The sequence below is a fragment of the Marmota flaviventris genome, chromosome X (assembly GCF_047511675.1).
Source record: "Marmota flaviventris isolate mMarFla1 chromosome X, mMarFla1.hap1, whole genome shotgun sequence".
Taxonomy (NCBI): Eukaryota; Metazoa; Chordata; class Mammalia; order Rodentia; family Sciuridae; genus Marmota; species Marmota flaviventris.
The window spans coordinates 438,243-447,198 of NC_092518.1; positions in this window are offsets into that span (position 1 = coordinate 438,243).

Sequence of the window (8,956 nt, forward strand, 5' to 3'; positions counted from 1 at the left end):
GTGCTCTAACTGGGCCCCGTCCCCAGGCCCCTTTTTACTTTTTATTTTGAGACAAGCTCTTGCTAAGTTGCTGAGGGTCTGGCCAAATTGCTGAGGCTGGCCTCCACTGCAATCCTCCTGCCTCAGCCTCCCAAGCTGCAGAATGACAGGTGTGGCCACCGTGTGGGGTGCTGGGCAGTCAGTCCCTAAAGGAACAAAGAGACCTAAATCAGGCTTTGAGGTGTGTGGCAGGGTGGTGTCTAGCACACTCACCATGTGGCACAACTGTCACCTCTGTCAAGTCCCAGCACGTTCCCTCCACCTGGTACCTTAGGTAGCACCCACTCCCAGCTCTCCTGCCCGGCCCCTGGCGACCCTGACCCATGTCCTGTCTCTTTGAGTTTCCTGTTGTGAACCTTCTGAATGGACAGATTCACACCCTGTGGGGACCTTCACGTGTGATTCTCTCACTGAGCACCTCCAGGTCCTCAGGGTCTGTCCACCCTGTGGCCGGTGTCAGATCGTCACTCCTTTTCATGGCTGCGTACTACTCCACGGGGTGCACCAAGTTCTGCCCGGGACTCTGCCTCTCAGCACCAGGAGAGGATTGGGAGTGTGCAGCTGGGCGGGACTGTACCTGGGAGAGAGGGCGGTCCTGGGAGCTGGGGGTCGGGAGCCCAGGAGGGGGCAGGCTGGACCCTGGGAGATGGTCCAGTGGGTCAGATGTGCATGGACTTGGGGTGTCCTTGGGGCACAGAGCCCCTGATTTGCTGGGGGGTGGAGGCCCTCTGGGGCTTACTGGCTGATGTGGGCCACAGGGCTGCCTTGTAGCAGGAGCGGGATGGCGTTATCTCGAGCGTAAAGTGGCACCTCCCTTGGTGACCTGGAGGGAGAGACGCTGGTCCGCAAAGAGGACTTGGGAGGAAGAGTGGAGCTCGCTCAGGGCCGTCGCTGACCAGGTCAGGGTGCCCCGCCACCTACAGGAGGACCCAGCGAGGGCAGCCTGCGGCCCGCTGGGCGGAAACAGAAATGGAGCCGGCCCCCGCCCCCGGGCACAGCTGCGGACGCTGCCCCCCAGGCCCGGCACCAGGAATCCCAGAGCAGCCAAGGCCCGGGCTTAGCGGGCTAAAAACGGCCGCGAGGCTGCGGCCAGCAGCAGGGCGAGGCCGCTCACCTGGCGCCGGCGACCTCGCATTCCGGAGGCCAGCGACGGCTTAGCGCCGGGGCCCGATTTAGACGGGGCGGGTTCAGAGGCCCGGGCTGCGGAGGCCGGGAGGGAGGCCGGAGGCTGGGGGCTAGCGAGGCTGCGGGCAGAGGCGGGGACACCGGGCTGGAGAGGCTGGGGCACAGGGCTGGGGGCTGGGGCAGCTGCCACCGCTGTCCCCTCCACCTGAAATGCGTCCCCCTTCCCCGTGGCCAGGTCCCCGGAGCCGCCTGGGCGGAGAGGAGGCGGGACCGGCCCCGAGCTCGGGCTCCACCCACGCCACGCCCTGGGGTCCCAGCCGCAGCCAGCCAGGCCCGGTGACGGTGACGGAGAGCTGTCCCCAGGCAGCCTGACCTCAGCCCCGGGGAATGTCCCACCTCCAGATTAGCTCTGGGTCCGGGAGGGGCTCGGGCTGGCGGCTTGGGGTCGGGCTGTGCCCTGGGGGCCGCGCGGCCAGCTGCGATGTGGGCTGGGGCGCAGGGGTGGACCCGCAGGAGGGGCCCCCGGGGGAGGGGACCCTGAGGGAGGGGCCCGGGGGAGGGGGCCGGAGCGGGGACCCGCGCGCTCAGCCGCGCGCTTCCCGGGCTCCTCTGCAGCCCCCGTCGGTGCGCGGCAGCTGCGGGCTGTTGGCGCCGTGGCCGGAGACGCGGGTATTAATAGCCGGGTCAGCCGGGGCCAGGTGTCCTGCGCCGGCTGTCGCCGTTGCCCGGGAACCAGCCCTAACAAACCACGGGGCAGTCTGCGACGTGCCAAGCCCCGCGAACTCGGCAGATCCCCGGGGGGGGGGGGGGACTGCAGGGGACATCTTGAGATTCGGAAACCCGAGGCCAGGGCTGGCCAGGCCCGCGGGGAGGACCCCTGGGCGACCCCCGCGCCCTGGCGTTGCCCCGAGGCAGGGTCTCGCCCGGGCCCCGGCTGCGCGCAGCCTCCTGCCTCAGCCCCTTGGACCCTCGCGTGTCTTGGGGACCAGGGCCCTGGCACAGATGTGACCCGGGGTCGGCGTCCCCCTCGGCCCCGCCCCGCTGTGGCCACGCAGCCTGGCGGATCCCGCTCTGCATTTTCAGGCTGGGCCAAGTGCACACCGCGGTCAGCTGGAGCGAGGGCGAGGGCGGCGTCTACACCCGCGCGTGGGGGAGTTTGGAATCCCCCCGGGTTGACCTGGCGGCCTGCGCAGAGACCTTGACAAAGCGTCCACGCAGTGTCGAGGCCACTACTGCAGCGGGTCACTGACCCCAGTGGGTGGATGCACGGGATTCTGCACCGTGGGTCATTTTAGGAACACGGAGTGTGCACCCTGGCCTTTCCGGGCCCCAGGACACCCAGGGTGGCTCTGACCTCCGCAGGTCTGCACCCTTTGCCAATGAAGGAGCTCTGGCCGGGGGCGGCTCAGTGACAGAGCCAGGGCCTAGTGGTCCTGGCTTCAATTCCCAGCACCGCCGGAAAATACAGCAAAAAAGGGTTAGGGTTAGTGTCCTTTGCCCAGGACAAAGGACGTCTTGCTGAGCTGCTTAGGGCCACAGGAAATACCCAGGAAAAAGGAGACGAGTCAAGCTGCCCGAGTTAGCTCCGGAGGACCCTGCTAGAAAGCCAAGTGACCACTGCCCTTAGGAGGCGAGGGTTGAGGGGCTTGGGTGGAACCGGTCTTCCTGTGCCTGGCTCTGTCAATTAATGTTCTGCCGTTCATCGATGTTGCTGCAAATGACAAGACTCACCCTTTTTCATGGCTGAATAGTATTCCACTGTAAATCATATGTGTGTGGGTATATGTAGAGAGAAACAGACGTGTGTGTGTGGGGGTGTGTTTAATATATGTGTACATACATCTCCACATGGTTCACTCATCCTCTGATGGACACTCCAGTTGCTTCCACACCTTGGCGAATAGGTCCACAGTGAACTTGGTGGTTGCTTATGGCCTAAGTTGCTGAGGCTGGCCTCCAACCTGTGATCCTTCTGCCTCAGACTCCCAGGCCGCTGGGATGACAGGTGTCCCTCACCCCACCTGGCTGGGCTGTGGTCGACAGTGCTTTGGGGTCTCCGGCCATACAGAGGTGAGTGCCAGGTACCTGGGGCGGCTGTTAAAGGGACATCCGGAGACCAACTGGCGTGCTCCAACACACAGCGATGGCGTCTGGGTTTCCGTCCCGTCCTCCCCCGCCCTGCGTTTCTGGACCCAGTAGGACATGAACTTTCTTGGCACACACCTCCCTGGCTCTGTGCACGCCTCTCAGAGCCTGGGCCAGCCTCAGGGCTGTAAACTCGGGTTCATTCCAGGTGACAATGAAGTTCCTACCAATAACACGCGGGTGGTACGAACCAGCCAGCGGCCGGAGGCACGGACTTGAAAACCGTTAATTAAGACAAGCTCGAGGTCCCTCGTTAGATTTCAGGGCAGACGCCAGATGCCACAAACCATCCTGCGCTTTTTAAACCCGTCAGCCACCTACTGAATGCGGCTGGAGAGAATCCAAAGGCTCAGATCTTTCCCGCGGTGGGACCCAGAGGAAGGGAGGCCACTCGGTCCATCTCGGGGGAAATTTTTTCATTTTGCAAAACTGGCCGGGCACACCCCACTCCTTCCCTCCAGGACGGTGTGGGTCCGAGGCTCTAGGGGTGGGGTCGTCTGTGCCTGGGTTGTCCCACCAAGCACCACGCTTCAAGGCCCATCTGCAGGTGTCAGAGCGGCACTCCTTTTCAAGGCCGTGTAATATTCCCCTCTGTGGCCGGACTCTGCTCGTCCGTGTGGCCTCTGATGGGCATTCAGTTGATTGCTCATTTAACTGCCGTCCATGAGGCTGTTGAGGGGCTCTGTTGGGCTGCAATTCTCTGCAGAGGAGTCCCAGAAGGGAACTTGCAGGTGACCAGTGGACTTCCTCCTCGCTCTCCCCAGAGACTGCCCGCTCCCCGTGCCCTGTTTGCACACGGGGCTGCCATCTCTGCACGTGCCCTCCAACACCGCGTCTTCTGGATGGCTTGGCCATCGCGCTCCTGACCCGCGGGGGCAGCTCCTGGGGGTCCGCGTGCGCGCACGGAGCCGGCCCAATCCCTCCGCGCTGGCCTTTCTCGCTGCCCGGGGGCCTGGCCTTGTCCTCTCCTCCGCCAGCCATCCGCCCGCTGAGGGTCAGGGTCTGCGGCGTGGCTTGTGGTCACCGAGCCCAGGTCGGCTCACGTCCGACGGCCTCGGGCTGGCTCGCGCGGCTGCTGGGACCCCGAGGTTGTGGGGAAACCCTGGCTAAGTGGACGCGGCCTCGTAAAGGGCGTTTTACGGGCCGGTGGAACCTTTACGAGCCCGGAGCATTCCAGCCGCTGCGGCCGCCCACGGCTCCTCGGGGAAGCGCAGGCCGAGCCCCGCCGCGACCGCCCAGAGCGGAGGCCGCCCCAGAGCGGAGGCCGCCCCAGAGCGGAGGCCGCCCCAGAGCCCGGGTCCCCGGCGCGCCCTGCGCAGTGGGGCCGAAGCCCACCTTGCACGAGTGGACGCGGTGCTGGCCGCCCCGTTGGGCAGTCGGGGTCACCTGCGGGCACCTGCTTGATGTCCCTGGTAGGGAGCCCGGAGTCCCCACCCCGAGTGCCAAGCCGCCCTCCTTAGAGGTCACGGCCACTATTAAGGCCCAACACGCGCCTGTCCGCCAAACCTGGCTGGGGACGGACCCCCTGCTCCCCTGAATCGATGCCGCCCGGGTCACGGAGGAGCACCCCGCTGACCCGGCCTCGGCCCCTTCCCGACAGCGGCCTCCCGCCCGGGTCTCTCTGTGGTGGCCTCCGAGTCCGGAGCCAGCAGCCTCCTCTCAAGGTGCACAAACACCGCGAAGGGGCTCCTGCAAGTGTCCCCAAAGCACCCGGCGGCTCCCACATCACAGGGGCCGTGCTTAGGAAAACACTGGCCCGGCCAAGCTGGCCCACGCTGCCCACAGCTGCAGCCGCCGGATGGACGCGCTAAGCCTCCGGCCTCGGCCTCCGGCCTCCCCGCCACCCAGGTGCTTCCTGTAAGGAGGCGGCTGGCCGCGGGGCGGGAGGCCTGGCGGGGCCTGCGGGCAGCTGGCCTGGGACCCGCCCCGGGGGCCGCAGAGGGGAGGCCAGTTCGGATCCTGCTCTGGCCGCAGCCCGTGGGGCTGGGACGGACAATAACCAGGTCGTGGCCAGGGGCAGCTGCGGCCAGGTCCTCCTCCCTGACCCCCAGGACCCCTTTCCCTCCCGTGGAGCTGGCCGTCACCTCTCTGCGTCTTGTCCCCAGGTTTCTGCCCAACCCTGGGGATCCGTCCCCCCTCTCTGCATTCTCACAGGGACCCCGGGACCGTCCCCATCCACACCTCCCGGCCCTGCGGGGACCCTGATGACGTCACAGGAGCAGAGCGTGGTGGCCGTCCAGCCTGGGGCTCTGCCACCCGACAGGCCGTGTGCTGTGACCCTGCCTGGTTTCCGTCTGTGACCCTTGAAGAGGGTCCCACGGAGCACGGGGGCCGGGATGCTGCAGCTGAGGGCACAGGGACCCTTGGTCAGGTTTTCAAAGTGACACCATCACATCTTTTTAAAATGCTACTTTTAAAAGGACGTCAGCTCTCTATATTAGGCCATCGCAGTGTCACCAGCGCTCCCGGTTCTGTGCACAGCTCAGCATACGAAGTGACCTCAGTGTCCATCAGCACACGTGCAGACGGAGAAAACAGGCAGGGGATAGTACGCAGCCAGGAAAACAGTGGGCTCCCATCACCTGTGACAACACGGTTGGACCTGGGGGACGGTATATGGTGACATAAGACCCTCCCAACAATGTCCTCCTAGTGCTGGGACCAAGGCCACACTGGGTGCCTTCCCCCAGGTGGCCTGACTTGGGGTCAGGTCCGGGAGATCACATGAGGACGTCTCTGGGGACATTGTCCCATCTGCACCTGACCAGCCCTGGCTGCTCCCTCGGCTGCACTGAGGACAGGACCCCGGGGCTGGGCTCCTGCCTGTCCGGGCTCTGCAGACCCGGGTGGAGCCACTGTCCCTAAATATCGCCCCCGACGTCTGTGCAGAGCCTGAGGATCGGGTCATCGTCCTCCCCAGACGGGCTCGGGGGAGGCCGGGACTCAGCCCGTCCTGGGTGGAGGACGCCTCTCCTCTGTGACTCAGGCTCTGGGGACCGGGAGGGGACAACTCGGCGGCCCCAGCGACGTGCCTGCCTGTTCCCCACCAGCCACACGGTGGCGCTGCCGCCCACGGAAAGGCGCCCGCGCGGGGCTTTGGCAGGACCCGGTTCGTCCCCATTGTTCTCGCAACCCGGACCCGCGGCCCTTCCCGCCTCTGACCCTTCCCGCCCCCGGGGCTCTGGGGTCGAGGTCTTCGGTTGGGCCCAGGTGGCAGGCGCCCCTTGCCCCCGTGCTGTGCCCCAGGAAGTCGCGGCTTCCCCCCCCAGAGCCCGCGCCCGGGGCCTCACTCGAGGTCAGCGGGGGACACGGGCTGCGGCTTCAGGTTCCAGTGACCCACAGACCCCGGCCCTCCCCCGCAGCCACCGTCCCCATCAGGACACCCTCAGGCTCCGGGGCCGCCAGGCAAAGGTCCCCCCCCTCTGGCACCCGAGCTCTGCTGGGGACACTCCTGTTGGCATGACGGTGGCCTCTCTGCAGAGCCCGGGGACCCAGGGCCCTTCTGAGGTCACGGATCCGGCCTCCCCTGCTGCCCCGTCCCTCCTGAGCTGCGGGTGGACTTCCAAGCCGGCCACTCCCTGCTGTCGCAGCCCCTGGGGTCGGCTGCCGGGGTGATGTTGGGGCGCCCAGACTCGCTGGCCGGTGGGGGGAGGGCGTTGGGGGGCCTGGAGGGCCGGGCTGGGGCGAAGGCTGCCAACCGGGGAGCCAGGAGCCCGCTGGCCTTGGGGTGAAGCCGTAGCCAGACACAGGACTCTCCCCACCAGCCTGGTCCCGCGAGGTTCCTACCCAAGATGTCACCTGCCAACGCTGCCTTGAAAGACCACCTCCTGATGCATCTCCTGTGAGAAGAGGGAGTCCTCAGAGCAAGGAAGCCTCAGAAATCCCGGCCCTGCTTAACCGGATGTCATAAACAGGCCGCCTCGAACCACAGCGTGGGCCATCCACGTGGTGGAGTATTATACAGCCAGGAAAAAGGAGCGGAGCTCTGATACCTGCTCCAGCTTGGACCTGGGGGACGTGAGGCTCAGGAGATACGTGAGTCACAAAAGGACCAACACTGCAGATGTCACCCAGGAGATCCACAGCGTCCTCAGTGTCGAGGAGACAGAGAGTGGACCTGTGGCTGCCTGGGGCTGGGGGAGAGGACCAAGAATTAGTGCTTAGCGGGGTCGGACCTCGAGTTTCATACGGTGGAGGAGGAATCTGGGGGGGTTGGTGGTTTCATGGTGCAGCCGCAGCCGTGCCAATGTGCAGGACACCTCCGAACGGTGCACAGGAAAATGTTCACGCCAGGGCCCCGGAGAAGAGGCGCCTCCCAGTCCTGGGGACTCTGAGCGGGAACAAAGCCCCAGCCCGGCCCTTGGGACCTTGGGGAGCACGTGTAGCTGGTCAGGGTGGGGAGCAGCGGCCTGGGTCCCCCCACCAGGTGCCAGGAGCAAGCCCACCCCAGGGGACAACCAGCTAGACAGGAGTGGTGGATGACAGAAAGATGGATGATAGGCAGCTGGGTAGATAGATAGATAGACAGACAGAACTGGTGGATGACAGATAGATAGATAGATGGATAGACAGACAGAACAGGTGGATAACAGATAGATAGGTAGACAGACAGAACTGGTGGATGACAGATAGAGAGATAGATGATAGATAGACAGACAGAACTGGTGGATGACAGATAGATAGATGATGATCGATGGATGGATGATAGAGGATATATGATTGACAGGTAGATAGATGACAGACAGATGACAGCTGGGTGGACGGATGATGGACAGAGACTCTGTCCTGCAGGTCTCCTCTGCACAGTGGGCCTCTGGGGCTGGGGGTGCTCTGGGGTGGGCTGTGCTGTGCGCTGCAGGAGGTGGAGCAGCCTCTCTGGGCCCGAACACCAGGTCCAGGAGGAATCCTAGTGCTGATTATCAACAATGTCCCCTGCCACTGCTGAGGGTCTGGGAGGAGGGCAGAAGCCCTGGCTGAGAACCTTCCCATCAGGACAGAAAGGACGCTGGTGTCCGGTGGAGGCGCAGACGTCCCAACAAGAACGCCACCCGCTGGTCCAGGCAGACGGGTCTGTGGTCCAGCTGTAGGGGGCGGCTGTGGGCAGCCCTGAGGGACGCAGGACTCACCAGTGTGCACAGACCGCAGCGGCCGTCACCCTCCCCTGGGGCCCTGGGGGCCGAGTCCCCAGCTTACCGTCCCGCAGGGTCCTGGGGAGCCTCGGAGAGAGGGCGGCTGGCAGGGTCACGTGGCGCCCAGCAGGACGGCTGCAGCAGGGGTTGCTGGGAGCTGAACCGCAGGTCCCTGGTGGCCGGCCACGGCAGGTGACAGCTGGGCTCAGGGAACCGCGGGCTTCTCTCCTGGGGCTGCCAACCAGAGGCCAGGTGACGGGGGCCTGCTCGGTTCAGCCGAGAAGTCACGTCGCTCTCTGTGCAGAGGGTCAGAGTGACCGCGGTCACGCTGAGATCAGCACAGCACACCAACCAGGCAGGAAGGGGACAGCTGGACACAGGGTCCAGGAGCTCAGGAATGTCAACCCCACGGAGGGTGCACCCCATGGGCATGGGGAGGACAGTCCCCGGGCCTGTCCCCACAGTCCTGTCCACGTGCTGACCCTCACCCCATGGGCATGGAGAGGACAGTCCCCGGG